General features: G+C 34.4%; 1 non-coding gene across 1 annotated transcript; it reads right to left on the bottom strand.

The window, feature by feature from the left end:
* Positions 1 to 1,150: 1,150 nt before the first annotated feature.
* Positions 1,151 to 1,256, bottom strand: LOC128289592 (small nucleolar RNA R71). The gene has a single exon (XR_008279237.1). It is a non-coding gene; the product is annotated as a small nucleolar RNA R71 (small nucleolar RNA).
* Positions 1,257 to 22,269: the final 21,013 nt, after the last annotated feature.

Genomic DNA, 22,269 nt, shown 5'->3' with positions numbered 1-22,269 from the left:
CGTCATAAACAAAGAGTTACATATGTTGAGGACATAGGCATGTGAAATTCACATGGCCAACCCACACGAGCGTGTGACTCTCCTAGCTTGGAAAATTTTTCCTAAGTTTTGTAACAGTTTAGTCCTGAACCACCCTTGAAGCATGTTAAAGGCCACGTGTGCTGTAGAAGGGACATTGTGTTTATTTTTGAATATTTTTAAGATCAGATGAAATTTGTATGGCTCGGTTTGTGTTAAAGTGTATGTCAAAGACCGGTAATGCCTCGTACCTTCTCCCAGTATAGGATATGGGTAAGGGATGTTACATACTTTGCATTTAATTTCTGTCACAGAGTCGATGCCGCAACACACCGAGACGTGTGTCGAGATATAGCAATCAGTATACTCCTCTTTAGCTATTTTTAAGGATATGTCACAACACCCTCAGCCTATGTCACGACATCGAAGGCAATCTTGAGGTTTCTCCATTATGTTCGCTGTGTTGTGACATCGAGTCATCAGTGTTGCGACATAGCAACCAATATCCATTTAGTACATTTTCTAATGGTTTCCTGCAGACTCACAAAGTGCGTTAGCTCACCCTTAGGCCTCATTCAGCCCCTAAGGTTAATAAAAGACTCAATTTATACATTTTTTTAATATAAATAAAACTATAAAAATTTAACTAAAACATCATAAAAATGCTTGTATTCAAGCTCCTTAAATGTGAAAACTAGTTTAATCTACTACACCAAATTACTGTAAATCAATTACATAGTATAACCCTATGTTTATTGTCTCAACGGACTACCAAAGGATGCCATAGCGTCTTTTAGCTATAGTCTTAGTCCTATTTACCATGATGTCATATTGAGGCACCCCAATTCAAATTGAAACCAGTGGTTTTTCAAATGTTTCAAACGGTGGGTCAGTTCATTGGTATCCCCATAGAATATCCACATCTGCACCTTTGATTGTTTCTGGAGGTGAGCGATTCCTTCAAAATAGTCGATGTAACTGAAGACGCACTAAGGTTGAAGTTGTTTCCATAATTATTGCGAGATCAAGCTTGAGCTTGGCTGAATTAATTTCCAACAAGTTCAATATCTCTACTTGGCAAGAATTAGCAGTAAGGCTTTTGGTAAAGTATTTCCACTGAGCAAAAATACAAAGTTGCATAATGAGATAACTACTTTCCAACAATTGGATGACGAGTCCTTATACGAGGCATGAGAAAGATTCATGGAATTACTTCGTAAGTGTCCTCATCATGGAATTCCTCATTGTATCCAATTAGAGGCGTTTTATAATGGTCTCAATGTGTACTCAAGATTAATGGTTGATGCTTCTATGAATGGTGAGATTTTGTCTAAGTCTTATAGCGGGGCTTACAAGATCATTAAGAGGATTCTCAATGTGTACTCAAGATTAATGGTTGATGCTTCTGCGAATGGTGAGATTTTTCTAAGTCTTATAACGAGGCTTACAAGATCATTAAGAGGATCACAAGCAACGATTACTAATGGCTGACAAATTGAGCAATTTCAGGAAAACAAGCAGCTAGAGTGCATGAAGTGGACGCACTAACTTCACTCTTTACTTAGGTATCTTCTATTTCCTCTATGTTAAAATAGTTTCCAACTAATGGTTTGAACAATTTTTCAACTCAATCACCAAGTCAATATGATATAATTTCTTGCGTATACTGTGGGGATGGTCATTCCTTTGAGAATTACCCTACAAATCCCGAATCAGCTAATTATGTAAGGAACCAGTATCAAAATAGAAGTGGAAAAGGACAACAGTCCAACTTCTACAATCCATCGTTGCGAAATCATATGAACTTTTTCCTAGAGTAACAAAGAAAATGGACCGAGCAACAATCAAATGCAGCATACCCAACCAAACCTAAGGGTTTAACCAATAAGCCCCAAAACCACCTCAAGCTGAGTTGTCAAATAGTTTGGAGGACTTGTTGAAAGCAAACATTACTAAAAATGACACATTGATCCAAAGTCAAGCAGCAACCCTGAAAAATTTGGAGAACCAGATGGGTTAATTAGCTACTAAGCTTCATAGTATACCACAAAGAGCCTTGTCAAGTGATGCAAAAAAACTGAGAAATTTAGGTAAGGATCATTGCAAAGTGGTTGAGTTACGAAGTGGTAAGATTTTGGAACCTAAGGAGGTTGTGGTTGAAGATGAGCCTACTGAAAAGAAGTGAAGTCAGCCAACAGTTGAAGTTCCTACAACAGAAAAATTGGATGCTGAAAAATCTAATGAGGTAAACTCTAAACTAGTGAATTCTAAAAAGCTAACATGCTCTTTTGCAAAATTTCCTCCTTAGAAAATTTGTACATATCAACCTAGAGTTCCATATCCTTAAAGACTTCAGTAAAATAAGCAGAAACAAGAGGTAGAGTTCAAGAAGTTCTTGGATGTTTTAAAGCAATGACACATCAACATTCCATTGGTAGAGGCTTTAGAAAAAATGTCCAACTATGTGAAATTTATTAAGGATATTTTGTCTAAGAAAAAATTAACTTAGTGAGTATGAGACTGTCATTTTGACGAAGGAATGTAGTGCATTCTTACAGAACAAGCTACCTCTGAAACTAAAGGATCCTAGAAGCTTTACGATACCTTGTAACATTGGTGAATCATATTGCGGTAAAGCTTAGTGTGACTTAAGAGCAAGCATCAACCTGATGCCCAAATCTATTTTCAAGCTATTGGGAATAGGAAAAGTAAGGCCCACTATTGTGACACTTCAACTTGCAAATCGTTCGTTAGCATATCCCGAGGGAAAGATCGATGATGTTTTGGTAAGAGTTGATAAATTTATTTTTCCTACTAATTTCATTGTATTAGATTTTAAAGCAGATAAAGAAGTTTCGATCATCCTGGGGAGGCCATTCCTAGCCAAAGGAATAATGTTAATAGATGTGCAAAAAGGTGAACTCACCGTGTGAGTTCAAGATGATAAGGTAACATTTAACGTTCTGAAAGTGATGAAATTTCTAGATCCGACGGAGGAATGTTCAATAATGGAGGAATTAGAAACCTTAGTTTCTATGGAAAGCAATTTTGAAGAAGACCTGTTGGAGAACACTTTAAGGTCTAAATCATTCGAAGATGAAAAAGGTAATGAAGGTTTGGCTTTGATGGAAGCTAATTCGAGGAGTTATAATCAACCACTACGGTTCGAACCGCTAGAGTTGGAAGTTTGAGAATTTACACAACCCAAGTTGTCAATTGAGAAACCGCCTAAGCTTGAACTAAAGGTACTTTCATCTCATTTAAAATACATTTATCTTGGTAATAGTTCTACTTTACCTGTGATTGTTTCAGCAGACTTAACAGAACATCAAGAGGAGCAATTGATTGTTGTTTTAAAAAAATTTAAAAAGTAAATTGGTTGAACCATATTGACATTCAAGGTATAAACCTTTCCTTCTATATTCATAAAACTATTTTAGAGGAAGCTAAAAAAGGTAAAATTGATGGGCAAAGGAGACTTAACCCTATCATGAAAGAAGTGGTACGGAAGGAGGTAATCAAATGGTTAGATGCGAGAATTATTTACCTCATCTCAAATAGTTCTTGGGTAAGTCTAGTACAATGTGTACCAAATAAAGGTGGAATCATGATTGTTGAGAATGAACGAAATGAGTTATTCCCATGAGAACTATCACGGGTTGGAGAATCTGTATTGACTACAGAAAATTGAACAAAGCCACTCGTAAGGATCACTTTCCATTGTCTTTTATGGATCTAATGTTAGATCGACTAGCAGGTAACAAATTTTACTGCTTTTTAGATGGATATTCGGGATACAACCAAATAATTTTAGCCCCAGAAGACCAACATCAAACTGCTTTTACCTGCCCATATGGTACATTTACTTTTTGCCAAATGCCTTTCAACTTATGTAATGCACCTACCACATTTCAGCGATGTATGATGGCAATTTTCACTAATGTAGTTGAAAATTATGTTGAGGTTTTCATGGATGATTTTTCTATTTTTGGCAACATTTATGATGTTTGTTTGAATAATTTGGCTAAGGTACTTAAAAGATGCGATGAGACAAACCTTGTCCTTCACTGAGAGAAATGCCACTTTATGGTTAAGAGGGGAATTGTCTTAAGACATAAGATTTCCAAAAACGAGATTGAAGTGGATAAAGCAAAGGTGGACGTAATTGAAAGATTACCACCTCCAGTTAGTGTGAAAGGAGTTAGAAGTTTCTTAGGCTATGCCGGTTTTTGTCGTAGATTTATTAAGGATTTTTTAAAAATTTCTGAACCTTTAAATATACTTTTAGAAAAAAGATATTGTTTTTTTATTTTAACAAAGCATGTTTAGAAGCTTTTGAGAAATTGAAAAATCGGTTAATCTCAGCCCTAATAGTTGTTACACTTGATTAGAACTCACATTTTAAGTTGATGTGTGATGCAAGCGATTTTGTTGTTGCAACTGTTATGGGCCAAAAAAGGAACAAAGTGTTTCACCCTACCTGCTATGCAAGCAGAACTTTGACAGGAGCCCAGATCAATTATACGGTAACTGAAAAAGAACTCTTTGCTATAGTTTTTTGCTTTTAACAAGTTTCGTTCATATCTTATAGTACCAAAGTTACTGATCATGCGGCTATTAAGTACTTACTCGTGAAGAAAGATACCAAACTGAGGCTCATTCGTTGGACACTTTTACTCCAAGAATTTGACCTTTAGATCCAAGACAGAAAGGGTGCCGAAAACCAAGTAGCCGATCATCTATCCAGATTGGAACAAAATGAGGTAACTTCTTCATTCATTTTATTTAATGAGAATTTTCCTGATGAGCATATCTTCGAGGTAAGTCAAATTTATGAAACACCTTGGTTTGCTTATTTTGTCAATTATTTAGCGTGTGGAATAATTCCTGGAGAAATGACATACCAACAAAGGAAGATATTCCTTCATGATAGTCGGTACTATTTCTGGAAGGATCCCTTTTTGTTTAAACAACGTACAGATAACATAATCAGGAAGTGTGTTGCTGGAAATGAGATTGATGAGATTTTGTACCACTACAATTCATCTCCGAGTAGGGGACACTTTGGTGGTTCCCATACAGCAACGAAGATTTTACAAGTTGAATTCTTTTGGCCTACAGTGTTTAAATATGCTTATGCATATGTGAAAAATTGCAATAGATGCCAAAGAACCGGAAACATATCAAGGAGGAATAAGACGCCTTTGACAAACATTCTAGAGGTTGAACTATTCAATGTATGGGGCATTGATTTCCTAGGCTCGTTTCCTTATTCATATGGTAACAAGTATATTTTGCTAGTTGTGGACTACGTATCCAAGTAGGTTGAAGCCAAGGCCTACTCAACAAATGATGCTAAGGTAGTCATGTGATTCCTACATAAGCACATATTTACACGGTTTAGGACTCTTTGAGCTATAATTAGCGATAAAGGATCTCACTTCATAAATAAATGGCTTAAGTGGTTTTTTGACAAGTATGATGTGAAGCCTAAGATTACTACTACCTATCACCCACATTCAAATGGGCGAGTTGAAAGAGTGAATCGAGAAATCAAAGGTATTCTTGAAAGATTAGTGTGCCCTAACAAAACAGATTGGTCTCGACAGCTCGGTGATACATTATGAGCCTATCGAACTACTTTTAAGACATAGTTAGGAATGACTCCCTATCGGTTAGTTTTTGGAAAGGCATGTCATTTGCTGCTTGAAGTGGAGAATAAAGCTTACTGGGCTTTAACGCAATTGAATTTTGATCTTAAGCAAGCTAGTCAGAGAAGGATTCTACAACTTGATGAGTTGGAAGAGTTGAGGTTATTTTCATACAAGAATGCCAAGATGTGTAAAGAAAAATATAATAGATGGCTTGATAGTTGTATACAACCTTGTGAATTCAAAGAAGGTCAGAAAGTGTTGTTGTTTAATTCAAGGCTAAGGAAAACTCAAGTCTCAATGGAAAGGACCTTGTACCATCCACAAATTTTATCCATATGGAGTTGTAGAATTGTACGACAACCATAGAGGTACGTTTAAAGTAAATGGTCAACATCTCAAGCACTATTGGGATGGTGAAGTTGAGCGAATGAAAACCTCGTTCAAATTATTAGACCCTTAGTTTTCCATAAACCTACTTTTTAATAAAAAGTTAGAAATTATTTTCTTAAATTAGAACATTTAATTAATTCTATCTAAGGAAATTGGAACTTAAATGGGACCGTTGTGACCCCTCCAACTTTTCCTGGAATTAATTTAACGTAATTTTTATTTCTAATTAATTTTAAAATTTTTATTTTTATTTTTCACTGTTTTATTTGTCTTAAATTTTAATTTAATTTGTTTATATTTAATAAAGAGGGTTTAATTGGCCCAAGTACTAATTAGTTTATTTCTTTTTAAGCAATTTATTTTGTAAATACAGTTGGACTTAAGGCTTGAACAACAAAGAGGAGAAATTTACCCATTGTTTCTGTCCATAAGGGTTCCCTAAAACCCTAATTTTGCTATCAATTTTTCTCTCTATCTATACTTGCAGCCCAAGCCATTTAAAGTAGCAAAAATTTTGCTACAAATTTTCCCTAATTCACCACTATATAAACCCCTCTCTACCACCATAATTTTCACAACCCTTCAAGCAATTAGCTTAAACCTTAGCCACTCAAGCTAACCCTAGCCACTCATTCTTTTTCCTTTTAGCCATCGACCTAAATCTCAAAAAATCTCCCTAAATTCCTTCCATTGTCGCAAAACGCTCGCTTATTGCTGTCGCGAGTCTTTTGCCGGAGCAACCATATTACTGTCGCATTCCTATCGTTGCTACACACTATCATTGTCACATGCCTATCATCACCGCAAACCTATCACTGCCGCAAACCAATCGCTGCCGCAAATTCATTGCTTCATCTATTGCTGAAACTTTGCCTATTTTTAGGGAAAAGTCACCATGTCTCACAAAAGAACTAAATCTTCTAAGACTTCTACCGAAAATCCCATTGTGATTCAAGATGAGGATGTTAAAAAAAGGTTTGATTCAATCTTCAAAAATCAACCTATGATGCCAGAAAAATGTTTCAACTTGGAAAGCAATGATAAGATGGTTGTGCCTTTGCCGATTCAAAAGATAATTGATGCCCTCAATTGGAATTATTTTTGCAATGCACGATCATTGCCTGATAAGGAGTTAGTTCGATAGTTCTATGCCAATTTGACTAAGCCAGATGATATTGAAGTTCTTGTTTGCAATAAAAAGGTACCCCTAACTTCTAATTCCATTAATGATTTGTTTAACTTACTTGATGTTGAAGAAGATGAGTAATTTTCCATGACGACAAATATAAATTAGGATTTTCTTCAACAAATGCTTAATGGTGTGACAAATTCGGGATCCCAATGAATTAGAAGAAAGTATGGTAGTCATTCTTGCTGAAGAGAATATCTAAGGTATGGTTTTACTTTGTTCGATACAGTTGTATGCCTATCTCACATAGTTCCACCATCTCGATAGAGTGAATGCTTTTATTGTATGCAATTATGACAAAAAGGTCTATCAATGTTAGAAAGATTATTCTTAAGGAGATCCATGATTGTGCTAGAAAGAAGACTGAAAGTGCTTACTTTCCATCATTGATAATTCCACTTTGCTTAAAGGCCCAAGTTAAAACAAAAGCAAATATGAAAGGACCATATGTTCAAGGTTGCATCATAGCCCATGATCTTAAAAGGTTAGTGGAGAATGTCCATGAGCTAAACCCACCTGAATAGAGTAAACCAATAGAATCAGAAACTAATGAGTCATCTAACGAATACGAAACGGAGGCTAACTCAGTTACTGAAACAAAAAAAAAAGCAAAATTTGGGGAAGAATCAAGCAATCCAGAACCAATAAAGGAACCGGAAATCTCTGAACCAAGAGATGAGTCGAATGCTGATGAGCCAGTTGGACCAAGTGTTGATCCTGAGTTGACTATTCCTAGGCTCACTTCTTCAAATACTGTGAAGAATTTGGAATTGTCAATTTTGATGGATATGATGAAATTTATGTATAACAATAAACATGCTTATTGGAAATATGCAAAAGTTAGAGATGATTCTGTAAGAAATACTTTTAAAAATATCTCAACAATTTTGTTCCTAAGTTCCCAGATTATATCTTTGAGTCATGGAAGGAAGATGTGAATGCAAGCAAGGATTAAATATCAAAGGAGAAAGACAACGAGGATAAGTCAAATAAATAAAATAGGAGAATTTCTTATCTTTAGTTTTTATTTCTTCATTTTTATTTCCTAGTTAGAATTTTTTCTTTCTCATAATAAAATGGAAGCATGAATAAATAAGCTCAATGCCCTTTCAATAGAAAAAATAAAGTGATGTGTAATGGGAATGAACATGTGTAAGATTGGATTGTGGAGAAAAACTTGGTACTTAAGCAGTCTTTGTAACTCACCTATCTTTTCTTGCAACCCTACCTGGTGTTTAGTTCTCATTCATTACTTGTTTTCGCAATGAGGACATTGCTTCTTTTTAAAGGGGGTAAGGCATTTCGCATGAATTTTTAAGTATGTTTCAATCTTTTTTATTTAAGTATGCTGAAATAAATGAATGTTCAATAAGAATTTTTGTTCATAAGTATGTTCAAATGCAAGCATGATTTCTGATTTTATCTGAGTTATTTGTATGATATCTTGAGTAAATGGAATGCTTGTATGATCTTTAATGTTTTCCATGAAAATTTGATTTCTTTAGAAGTAGACATCCATGAAAATCCTAGGAGGTATAAGAATAATATGATATAGGCACACTTTATTTGGATCGTTTGAGCTTTTCAAGCCGACCTTATTAATTTAACCCTTGAAACTTTATTTTTGAGCTTAATGGCCTATTTATTACAAAGTACCTACATTATAATCCACATTATCATCTTTTTTATTTTATCCTATTCTTTTGCACATATCTTAACTGAATTTCAAAAGAATAAAAAGCAAAGAAAAGATTGCTCAAATTCTCAAAAATAAAGAGCAAAGTTTGCTCAAAGTCTGAAAATTAGTAGAGATTGAGTATGAGCTTGAAATAAGTTTAAGGTGTTCCAAAGACCAAATTTTATAAAGTTTGTGACACAGAAAGATCCAAGACAAGTTAAGGTTAAGATGACTGAACCTCAAAATTCACTTCTCTTTATCCCTACCTTTAGCCTAGCCCCATTACAACCTAATAAAAAACCTATTAATTGAAAGATTATACTGACTACATTAGTGGAGAGAAATTACTAAGCTCAACTTATGAAGACCACTAATTAGTCCTTGGGATTGACATGTTTTTTTATAAGGAAAACATATTGATTGATGAATGTTATGTATGATTTTGAAAATGCATGCAAACTATGATTCATGTTGAAATTATGATATACTTAATATAAAGTTTGGAAATAATATTTGCATTGGAGCTACTTATTAACAAAAAGTATTTTTGAGCATGATTTTATTGATGCGTGATATGTGAGAAGATTGATGCTGCTTTATCATTTTGCAAAATTGCATTAGGAAAAGTTGTGCTTTGCATGAACATTACTCAAGACGAGCAATGGTTTAAGTTTGGGGGTGTGTAAACTCAAAATTATTTAGGCTTTTCTACATATTTTTACCACTTTTTTTACTTAATAAATAAGTTTATCTTGAGTAATTGTTATTAAAATAAGTGAATTTTACTTAATTAGTAATATTGGCCATGAATTTATAAAGCATGTGAAATTGTGCTTAATTACATGATTTTTGTACATATTTTATATTATTTCATGTTAATTTATTAATATGTAATTTTTCACTGTGTAGGAGGACCATTGAAGATGTGACTAATGTGAATGAAACATGGACATACAAAAATTAATTCATATGGATGGAAAGACTATGCAATTTGGGACATGTCTGCTACATTATTGGACTGAGAAACCATCCAACAAAGGGGAACTAAAGCCCAGTTTCGGCACAAGTAGATGGCTGCTCAAAAGCAAGCTTTGGGTATTTAATTGAAGGTCCTTGCAATTGAAAAATAATCAGAAATCAGCCCAAAAACTTCTTTTTAAAGTCGTCCACCCTATGGCTATTAATAGCCTTTGTTTGAATTCAAAATGAAGAGACTAAGTCATCCCCTTCTCGTTGCAATGTGGCTGGCTATGTGTGGTAGAAAAAGAAGGAATTTCAAATTCTATTTTTAGCAAGCTTTGGGTATTCAATTGAAGGTCCTTGCAATTGAAAAATAATCAGAAATCAGCCCAAAAACTTCTTTTTAAAGTCGTCCACCCTATGGCTATTAATAGCCTTTGTTTGAATTCAAAATGAAGAGACTAAGTCATCCCCTTCTCGTTGCAATGTGGCTGGCTATGTGTGGTAGAAAAAGAAGGAATTTCAAATGCTATTTTTAGCAAGCTTTGGGTATTCAATTGAAGGTCCTTGCAATTGAAAAATAATCAGAAATCAGCCCAAAAACTTCTTTTTAAAGTCGTCCACCCTATGGCTATTAATAGCCTTTGTTTGAATTCAAAATGAAGAGACTAAGTCATCCCCTTCTCGTTGCAATGTAGCTGGCCATGTGTGGTAGAAAAAGAAGGAATTTCAAATGCTATTTTTAGCAAAACCTACCTATTACCTTCACCTATAAATACCATGCACCTATGACTTCTCAAATCATCGCTCACAACTCATTTCCCTTCGCTCATTTGCATTTTCTCTACATTCTATTTCCCTTTTCCTTCCCTGGCATAGCCGTCCATCTCCCTTCCATCCTTTAGCCACAAAATCTTTATCAAAAGCATTATTATGCTGGCCACCTTAGGAACTCATTAGCAAAAGAATTATCAAGCAGAACGAAGGAGCGCATCACTAAGAATAGATCCGAAAGACTGCTGAACTGAATAGAGTTTACTCTTTTCTCTCGTTATTTATTTTAATTATGTTTGCTTTGAGTTTATTTTTTTACATCAAAAATGATATTTTAAATACTATTTGCTAGGATATGTTAATTCAATAAGATTTATTTTATTCATGTTTAACATGTTTAGGCCTCAGTCAATCATGTTTTCAATTAATATCATGATGCATTTCATTCTTACGTGATTGGGTGCACTCAGATTAGATGAGTGATCCTAACCAAAAGACGACTAGTAGACACATAATTGAAAAGTGCAATGCTCAATTTAGATCCTTAAACCTGACTAAGTTGAGGTTCGTAATATCTTTAGTTAGCTTTATTACCTTGCATAGTTTTTAGTTATCAGTCGAGTTTGAAAATGGCGCCCTATGAGGCTTTGTATGGGCGTAAGTGCTGAATGCCTTTATATTGAACCGAGCTGAGAGAGAATCAAATTCACGGGGTCGACTTAGTCAGAGAAACTGAAGAAAAGGTTAAAGTGATTCATGATTATATAAAGGCCGCATCGGATAGACAGAAATCCTACGCAGGTTTGAAATGAAAAGAGATCGAATTTCAAGTTGGCGATAAGGTGTTTTTGAAGGTGTCCCTAAGGAGGAAAGTCCTCAGATTCGGTAGAAAAGGCAAGTTGAGTCCTCGTTTCATAAGACCTTATGAGATTACCAAAAGAGTAGGGCTTGTTGCCTATCGTTTGGCTTTGCCCTCAAAATTTGAAAAGATTCACTACGTGTTTCATGTGTCCATGTTATGTCGATATAGATTGGATCCTTCGCATGTGATCGCGCCTACTGAGGTTGAGATTCAGCCGGACATGACGTACGACAAAGAGCCGGTTAAGATTTTGGCTCGGGAGATCAAACAACTGAGGAATAAAAGTATAGCACTCGTGAAAGTTTTGTGGCATAGGCATAGAGTCGAGGAAGCCATATGGGAACCCGATGAGGCCATGAGAGATCAATACTCGAACTTATTCACCGGTAAGATTTTTGGGGACGAAAATCTCCAAGAGGGAGAATTGTAACAGCCTGATTTTAGGCTTAGTCAGAAAAGTGGTTTTGAGACCACCAATCTGAATTCAGATAAAGTATTTTATTATTATTTTAAAGTTATAGCATGTTTATGTTAGTGCATGAAAAATTTGGTGAAGAAATTTTAGCGTTTGTGAGTTTAATTGCGAAAAATGACTAAATCGCATAAAGTGCAAAAGTTTTAATTTAATAGTTAGGGTGTTAAGTTGCCATGTATCTTAGATTAGGGGTATTTAAAGGGAAAATATACCCTTATAGAGAGGCTTGGCCAGCCATGAGACAAAGAAATTAAATAGTCAAAGTGTTAAGTATTTGATGACCTAATATGTGATAAAATAATACTAAAAAAGCTTAGCCTTCATTTTTTTCCTCCATCCTTTCTTTTTTAACCGAAAATATCAGCCATTAGAGGAGTTTTTGAAGATTGAAATTTCAACCACATATTCTCTCTACAAGTAAGTGATTTTGAGGGCTTTTCTTGAATATTTTTGTACTTTTGAGATCCTTGTATCTTGAGCTTTCTAACAAAGGGACAATTTTGCAAAATGGTTGAAAGTCTAGGGTTTTTCCATGATAGTAGACATGTGGTTTTCTGAAATTTTATGGAAGAAAATGAAACATGGTTGTGAAATAACCAACTTTTGTGAAGAGATTTCTCATGAAAACCCTAAAAAGGACCATTTTGCATAAGTTGTAAAATAGGTGATAAAAGTGAAAAATATTGAGAATTTTGGACTACTTCTAGTGTAAAAAGTAATCAAATAGGCTTAAGATATGAAGGATTTCGATAAAAATTGATTTTCGGACCTAGGGGTAAAATGGTCATTTTGCAAAAGTCTAGGGGCAAAATAGTCATTTTGCTTAATTTTAAATTGTTGAGTATCTAGATTAATAAAATGATTAAATTCATAAATTTTTATCATTCTAGATCAAGAATTACAAAATCCGGGCCTAGACCAGGGAAAGCAAAAACAAGTGGACTGAGCCGAACCAGTCACCACATTTTGAATACCGAGGTAAGTTGTAACTACATTGTTATTATATGTGTTTGAATTGATATAGCATAAATTGCTTAATTTTGGTAATGAAAATACATGATGATAATTGAGATAATAAAACTCCCGGGTGAACCTTAGGAACAAATCAGATATTCGTGCCATGACATTTGGCTCATTTGTGTACTAGTGTAAGACATGTCTGGGACATGCATCGGCCACATTATGAGAGCCAGTGTAAGACCATGCCTAGGACATGGCATTGATATTGAGACGAGAGCTAGTGTAAGACATGTTTGGGACATGCATCAGCCTCGAAATGTAAGCCAATGTAAGACATGTCTGGGACATGCATCGGCTATGAGATGTGTCAGTGTAAAACCATGTCTGGGACATGACATCGGCATGGAGATGTGAGAGCCAGTGTAAGACCATGTCTGGGACATGGCGTCAGCCTTGATTTTGATAGTTAGTGTAATACCATATCTGGGACATGGCATCGACTTGATGGATGAGCCAGTGTAAGACCATGTCTGGGATGTGGCATCGGTATTATACCTTATGTTTGAGCTTAATGAATATTCGATAGCATTCTGAATGGTTCAATGGTGAGAGTCATAGTTTAAGTTAAATAAGAAATGTATAACCATGTTGTGAGTGGAATAGGTACCTATTTGAAATGTATGAGACGTGAGCTCAATATATGCTATGTGAAATGTATTGGCTAGTGATGAGTAAGTTGTGCTTATGCCTACTTAAGTACTATGAGCATGATGATGAATGGTAAAGTTGTTGTTATTTTTATTGCACGCAACCTACTAAGCTTTATGCTTACCCTATTTCTTTCCATTTCCTTATAGTGTTGCCTAATTAGCTCGTGGATCAATGGACGTAGAAGGCATCGATCACACTATCAATCGAAGCACTTAGTACAGTTAGATCTATTTCTTTTGATTATGCCATGTATAGGACCCTGACTTTAGGATTTTGTGTCATTGTTAATTGGCCAAATGTGTTGGCTTACTTTAGCATTTTGATTCATTTTATATAAGGCCATGGAAATGGCTAAAGTTAAAAGTTGTTATATGAATACAAGAAGTTATTTCATGAATGGGTAATTTGTTGGTTGTTTTAGTAAATATGTAATGTGTAAAGGCCGTAGATGTGGTTGTTGGATTGAAGAATCTTATTATGATGATCTTTAGCATGATGGATGTTGTTATTTTGTGTTTCAGGGTGGCAAAGGGCTTGGTAAATAGTCCTATGTTGTCCACACGGGTAGACACACAGGCATGTGTCTAGGCCGTGGGTGACATACGGCCAACCCCATGGGCGTGTTGTCCGACCGTGTGTCCCCTGCACGTAAAAATTACAAGTCAGTATGCATGGTAGTAAACACACGGGCAGAGACATGGCCGTGTGTCTCAGCCGTGTGGAGGACACGGCCTCTGGCCACGGGCATATGCCTTGGCCATGTGCCCCTTATTGGATGCTGATGTCAGAAACAGAATGTTAAGGTTTTTAGACACGAACTAGGACACGGGCGTCATGACCGTGTGAGGGACACAGGCCATAGACACGGGTGTGTGTTAGGCTGTGTGAAAACCCCTGTAGGTTCAAATTTGGAATTAAATTCACATAGGTATGGGACACGGGCGTGTCCCTAGATGCTTAGCACGGTCATGTCATAAAGACCACATAGGCGTGTGCCCTATTTTCAAGGGGTAATTTTCTAAAGTTGGTTAAGGACCCGAACTAGTCCCAAATGGTTTCAAATGGATGTTTGAGGCCTCGTAAGCCCATGTTAAGGAATTCAAACAAAGTTCGAAAAAGTTTTAAGTTTGATCAAGTCTTAATGATTCAAAAACGTTGGAATACATATGTTTAAGTGAAGTAACACCTGTTACAGTTTACGGATGAGTCATACCAATTTTGGGTTAATTCCCACCTTGATGACCTCTCGGGGTTGTCAAGTCTAGAGTTTGTTCCATGTTCTTCCTTTCCCAAATAGTTGATCTGTTGAGTAACCCTACAAAATAGTTAATAGATCATACCTCCACTCGCTGATCCCCTATAGAGGGATTAGTTCCTCATGGCTTTCATAGACAATATAAAATTGATTTAAAGAGAAACCATACTAATTCTATAGATAATATAGAGTAAATTAAATAGCTTGATTATATTGAGATTAATCGCAAATCCAAAAAGTTTGAATGCTTCCGCAATTCGGATCTCTTGAAATCAACAAGAACAACTGAAATAAATCTAAAACCTATGAATGAAAGAAAATACTAAACTGAAATAAATCCAGAGCTTATACAGAAAATCTTGCAAGAAGCACACACTGGTAGATTTTCTATTCATCCGGGGAGTACTAATATGTACAGTGATTTGAAACAGATGTATCGGTGGTCGGTATAAAACGTGACATTTCTGAATTTGTGTCGAGAGGCTTGATTTGTCAACAAGTTAAAGCCGAACATCAAGTACCTTCAGGACTGTTACAGCCTATGATGATACTGGAATGGAAGTGGGATAGAGTTACGATGGATTTTGTATCATGACTATCATCATCTCTGAAAAAGAAAGATTTTATCTGGGTTGTCGTTGATCGATTGACAAAGTCTGCACATTTTATTTCGGTAGGTACAGACTACTCACTTGATAGACTAACTGAGTTGTATATTTCAGAAATCAGTAGATTGTACGGGGTGCCAGTCATTATTATATCTGATAAGGATCCACGATTTACATCACGGTTTTGGAAGAAATTGTAAGAGGCTTTAGATACACAATTGTATTTTAGCATGGCATTTTATCCTCAAACTGATGGTCAGACTGAAAGAGTGATTCAGATTCTCGAAGATATGCTTCGTTGTTGTATTCTAGAGTTTGAAGGCAACTGGGAAAAATATTTATTGTTGGTTGAGTTTGCGTATAATAATAGTTTCTAGTCGAGTATAATGATGGCACTGTATAAAACTTTATATGATCGTAAATGTCGAACTCCGTTGTACTGGACCAAGCTTAGTAAGAAAAAGATTAATGGGGTTGATTTGATCAGAAAGACCGAAGAGAAAGTGAAAATAATTCGTAATAGTTTGAAAGCAACTTTAGATCGGCATAAATTGTATGCAGATTTGAAACATAAAGATATTGAATTTCAAATCGGCGACAGAGTATTTTTTAAAGTATCGTCGTGGAAGAAGATTCTTCGACTTGGTCGCAAAAGGAAATTGAGTCTGTGATTTATTGGGCCGTATGAGATTATAGAGAGAATAGGACCAGTGACATATCGACTTAAATTACAGTCAGAGTTGGAAAAGATTCATAATGTGCTTCATGTATCCATGTTACGACGGTATCGATTAGATCCTTTGCATATAATTTCTCCGGTAAAAGTTGAAATTCAATCCGACATGTCATATAACGAAGAACCAATCAGAATTTTAGCCCGAGAGATTAAAGAATTAAGAAACAAAAGCATAACTTTAGTGAAAGTACTTTGGCAACGTCATGGCATCGAAGAAGCTACGTGGGAACCTGAAGAAACTATGAGAAAATAGTACCCTAACCTATTTTCTGGTAAGATTTTCGGGGACGAAAATTCCTAAGGGAGGAGAGTTGTAATAGCCCGTTTTCAGTAAAATAGGAACATTGGTTTTGGACCACAAATCCAAAATTGAAATATTTTTTTTTATTATTGTAAAGTTTACAGTATGTTAGCCAGGTCGTATAAAAATTTCATTAAGAAATTTCGACGTTTGCATGCTTAATTTAGTGAAATGACTAAATCAAAAAAGATGCAAAATTAGAGTTCTATAAGTTAAAGATACTAAATAGCTATGAAATTAAATTGTTAAGGGATTTATGTGATAATTATACCATTGTTATTATGAGTGGACAATTATGGACATTAAACATATGATTTCAAAGGTTAATTAATAAGGTTAAACTTGTAATTCAATAAATAACTTAAAATAAAATATAGTAAAAGGAAGTATCATCTTCCAAAATGAGTTTCACCACCGAAATTAGGATAGAAAGAAGCCATAGCCAAGCTCGAATATTTAGCTACATTAATCTCTTGCATATCAAGAAAAGCCATATTCAGAATCAAATCGGGGGAAAAACAAAGTAGTAGATTGATCGGTCGGTTTCTCCATATTAATTCGAGGTAAGTTCGTATATTAATAAGCTTTAAATTATATGTGTTTATCTGCTTAATTAACACAATTGGGACGATATGATACTATGGAAAGTCTCTACGAGATATCGTCAACTATTTGGATCCCGGTTGAACCTTAGGAATACATAGGATACAATTGACATGTCATTAGGGGTTACTATGTTTTGGGTATTGGTCCTATACGTTCTACTGGTGGCTGAGTTTTTTGGCATGTGTTGCGGTTACTCACCAGCTTGTGTAAGCAGCACCGTGTAGTTATGTCATGATCGTCAGCTTGTGTGAGCAGACCCAGTGATAGCTCGAGAGTGAGCATCTATATGAGATATGAGATAGATATGGTTTCGATCATCTATTGGCACTTTGTGTGTGAGATTCTCGAGTATCCGATATTATTCCAAATGGTTCAACGGGCACAGTGATGTTACGAGACTATATGAATTTAATATGAATCAGTACAGGTATGTACGTGAATCATAAGAGAATTGAATATATGAGATTTGTGGTTTTATGTCTAACTTTATAGATGAATATGTGTTAGATTTGTGGATCAAATTGAGTTGCATTATGCTCTGTTTGACTTATTTAAATTGTGGCTAAATGGTGAGCTGAATTTTATACTATACGAACTTACTAAGCTTAATTACTTACTTTGTTTATTTTTTCGTGTTTTATAGTGATTCGGAGGTCACTCGTTCTGGAAGTTGGTAGAGATTGCATCACAGTATCGAACTCTGATTTTGGTACTTTTGGACTTAATGTGTAACACCTCCTAACCCTAAATCGTCGCTGAAATAGGGTTACGAGGCATTACCGGACAATCAAACAATTTACAATTAATATTCAAATAATTATCGAACATATTATAATATAATCATAAATTGTCATATAAAACTTTTGCTAATTGACTCTTCTTCTTTTTTAAAAAAAAAAAACTCAATATAACTCATTTATAAATATCTAACCTTCCCTGCAATTTCAAACCAGGACCAATCCAAAACCAATATTTCAACCAATGCAATTTCTTGTTTAATCGTATTAAAATCATACCTATAACAATAATTTGATAATTTACTCTATGAACATTTATGTTACCATTAAAAATTAAATTAGAATTTCATTCATCCATTATAAATTTAGCACCAATTATACCATGCATATCATGTAAATTTTCATACCATTTCATTAGTTTAAACACCAAAATACCAAATACCCTTTTTTTTTACAATAAAAATTATATAGCATTTTAAAGTGACCAAATTAACACCTATGTACATGCCACTTTTGCCAAAAGAAGAATACATCATCGAGTTTTATACTGAAGTCGGGATCACCTGGATGCTGAACCAAGACTCTAAATACCTATTAACTTGTGCACGGAAACAGCCGTACGCTGAGTATTTTATACTCAATGGTATTACCATAATTCAAATTATAACATAATAAACATGTAAATTAACTTATACGATCATAAAAATTTACCAACCACTTTTTACATATATAACTTTCATTTCTCACCATTTACAACTCAATTTAGCTCTTCAATATACAATATCATATACTTTCATTTTGAGCCATTATTCTTTACATGAACCTTTAGTTCATGCTTTTTATTCCCCTTTCCATATTCAATTCACATTTACAATTCACAATCCATTTTCACATATCTTTTCAATGGCTCAACCAATTCATTTTATTCGATTTAACTTTTCATTTAATTACCCCTATTAACAGACTCGGACTTTGGCGTATACGTGGATCCAACCAAAAAACACCAGATTGGCACCCAGTGCCTCATCGAATAGTTCGAAGCAAAGTTGACACCTAGTGTCTCATCGGCCTAGCCGAAGTAAAGTGGTACCCAGTACCTCATCGAATCTATCCAAAGTAAAATAGTGACACCCAGTGTCTCATCGACTCGAGGTCAAAGTATCCCTGAACACTTTCAATCCTATGGCATGCCAACTATATACGACTCAATCCGATTAGTTAATAGGGTTTCCGGATCACATATAAATCTCAATTCAGTCTCAATTTCTCACATTTTCAATTCAATCATTTTCCACTTTTCAATCAATTTTCAATTCACATATTCATAATTCAATATACTTTCTTAATTCAATATGCATTTCAATTGTTCACATATAATCACAAGTCAATATAATTTCATACAATTCAATACTAATACTTACCATGCATATTAACTTAAAATTCAACAATTAATAATAATTAAATTCAATTATGGTAATACTAACACGTATTTCTCATTCAATTCAATAAAATTACTTACTCAATATTTACTTACTAATAAATAAAATTAAAATTAATACTTAATAATAAATAACTTGAATTACAATAATACAAACCCGGATTTGTTCGATTACTCCTCGACAACTTTTTCCTTTTCTTTCAATGCGGATGCCTCGGGTTCTTTGCTAGCTACGGAAATAAAAATAATTATACTATTAATTACAGCACTAATTAAAATAAATAATTGACTTTCTAATCAATTTCTACCTTATTCCCAATTTAATCCTAACTAAATTTACTTATTTTTCTAATTCAATTTCAAACTTCACCCAAACTCAAATTTAACTATTAAATTTTCAGAATAATTCCTAATTTCGAATTTTCCTCAATTTAATCCCTTTAACATAAAACTTATAGCTTACTTTACAATTTAATCCCTTTATCAATTCTAACTTGAATTTTATTCAATTAAATCCCTAATTCACTATTTTGTTCAACATGAACTATGTTCAAAAACCTTAAAACTTCCAAAACCTCCGCTAAATTTCATCAAAACTTTGTTCTAAAGTTTCTAAAACATTAAAATTAAGAGAAAGGGACTTAATTTAACTTACCAATTAAACTTCAAGCTTTAAATCTTTAGTTTTTTCTTTTTATTTTTCTTTCCTATTCTTTCTTCCCTGTTCGAACGGCCTCCGTTCTTTCTCTTCTTTATTTCCTTTCTTTATTTCATATCCTTTTGTTTTATTTTAATTTGTTTTCTATTTAATTAATTAATAAATATAAAATATCTATTTAATAGTTAATGTATATATTACAATTGTATCCCATATCCACCCTACATTTGTCTTGATCTAATCTATTTCATAATATAATATAATCAATAATTTTAATAATAATAAACATCTAATAAATTTCTTTTACCAATTAATAATAAATAATAAAATATATTTTCACTAATTATACATAAATAATACAAATTTACTTATTTAAATTAATACACTTGTCTTTTCTTTTTACCTTACACTTGTCTTTTCTTAATTTATTTCATAATATAATAATAATTAATATAATTTATAGCTTAATAATAATAATAATATTAACTAATTAAATAATAATAAATGTCTAAGAAAATCTTAGATTTTTGTTACCCATTTGACGTCTCATTTTAAACCATTCGCTTATTTACCTGTTTAGTCCCTCTTATTTTCTTTTACTTTATAATTAAAATTTACACCTTATTCAATTTAGTCATTTTCACTAATTACTCTAAATTAAGTTAAATTCACCTAATTTAAACCTAATTAAACACATCACTAGACTCATATATATTTCTAATAATTATTTTTGAACTTGATTTACTAAGACGGAGGCCCGATATTGCGCTCTTCCGATGCCCATGAATTTTGGGTCATTACATAATGTATTTTGGTAATATGGCATGTATAGGTCTTTTGGCTAGTGGAAGCCTATATGTTTTGTTATGTTTTAGCCATTGATGTGGGTTAACAATGGTATATGCTTTGATATGTAAATATGTGTAAATGGTCCTTTGATATGTGGTTTCTAACTGCTATGTGAATGCCTTATTGTGAATTGATATTTAAGGTAGCAAATGGTTGAAATTGAGAATGTATTAGCATGCAAAGTTTTAGGCAAGATAGTGCATATATGAAATTGACCATTTAAGTAGTTTCTACAGGTGATTTTGGCATGTTTTAAAATGATCATTTTGAATTGCCTATGAACTTAGGATTGTTAGTAATGAAATTGTATGATATGGACTTGTTTGTGATTGGTTTGAATGCCTATTGATGATATGGAATATGCTATTTTGTATGTGCAGGTTAGTACCACATTGGGTGATAAATACGGCTTGAAAAATGGCCTATTTTTGTCCACACGGGTAGAGACACGGGCATGTGTACCAGCCATGTGTGACACACTATAACACCCCTTACCCGCATCTAAAGTCGAGACAGGGTTCGAGGCGCTACCAGACTTTAACACAAGCGTACATACAAAACCAGGCCAAAAAATTTCCGTTCAAATCAATTCCATTCATACATATGCAAATTGTCCCTTATATGGGCCTACGAGGCCCCAAACATACATTGAAGGCGATTCAAGACTAAACTAAAAACTTTAGAAAACTTTAGGATAACTTAGAAAATTTTCATACTTTGAGAAGTCACACGCCCGTATGGGTAGGCCGTGTGGTCACACACGCCCATATCCTCAGCCCGTGTAACTCTCTGACTATAGCCTCATCAACCAAATAAGGTCATACGACCAAGTCACATGCCCGTGTGCTTAGGCCGTGTGGCGAATTAAATTCTAAACACTAGGTGCAGACTTCACACAGCCACGGCACACGCCCAAGTCCTAAGGTCATGTCCTTCACACGGCTGAGACACACGGCCTATCTCTGCCCATGTGTTTACAACTAGGCAATTTGTTTTGCATTATTAGGGTGCAGGGGACACACGGCCAGGTCACACGCCTATAGGGCAGACCGTGTGTCACACACGGCCAAGACACATGTCCGTGTATCTAACCTTGTGGACAGTTTCTAGGCTATTTTCCAAGCCAATTGCCACCCTTAAACGCTTATATGCTTATACTCACTTCATGGCATGCAACATGGCACATTAGGCTACTCAAATATTCACATTCATGGTTAAATTATGACTTGGTAATGTCAATATATCACTTACTTAAACTATCATGCTTTCATATGGCATTCCACACCAATTTCATACTTGTCTATCATCTTTGCTAACCTACTTTCAAGTTACTCATTTGTATCACCTTTATTGTCTTACACATCAATCATATTTCATACACCAAACATACATGTCATCCATTACTCATTA

This window comes from Gossypium arboreum, chromosome 2 (assembly GCF_025698485.1).
Source record: "Gossypium arboreum isolate Shixiya-1 chromosome 2, ASM2569848v2, whole genome shotgun sequence".
Lineage (NCBI taxonomy): Eukaryota > Viridiplantae > Streptophyta > Magnoliopsida > Malvales > Malvaceae > Gossypium > Gossypium arboreum.
This window is presented reverse-complemented; position numbering and strand designations above follow the sequence as displayed.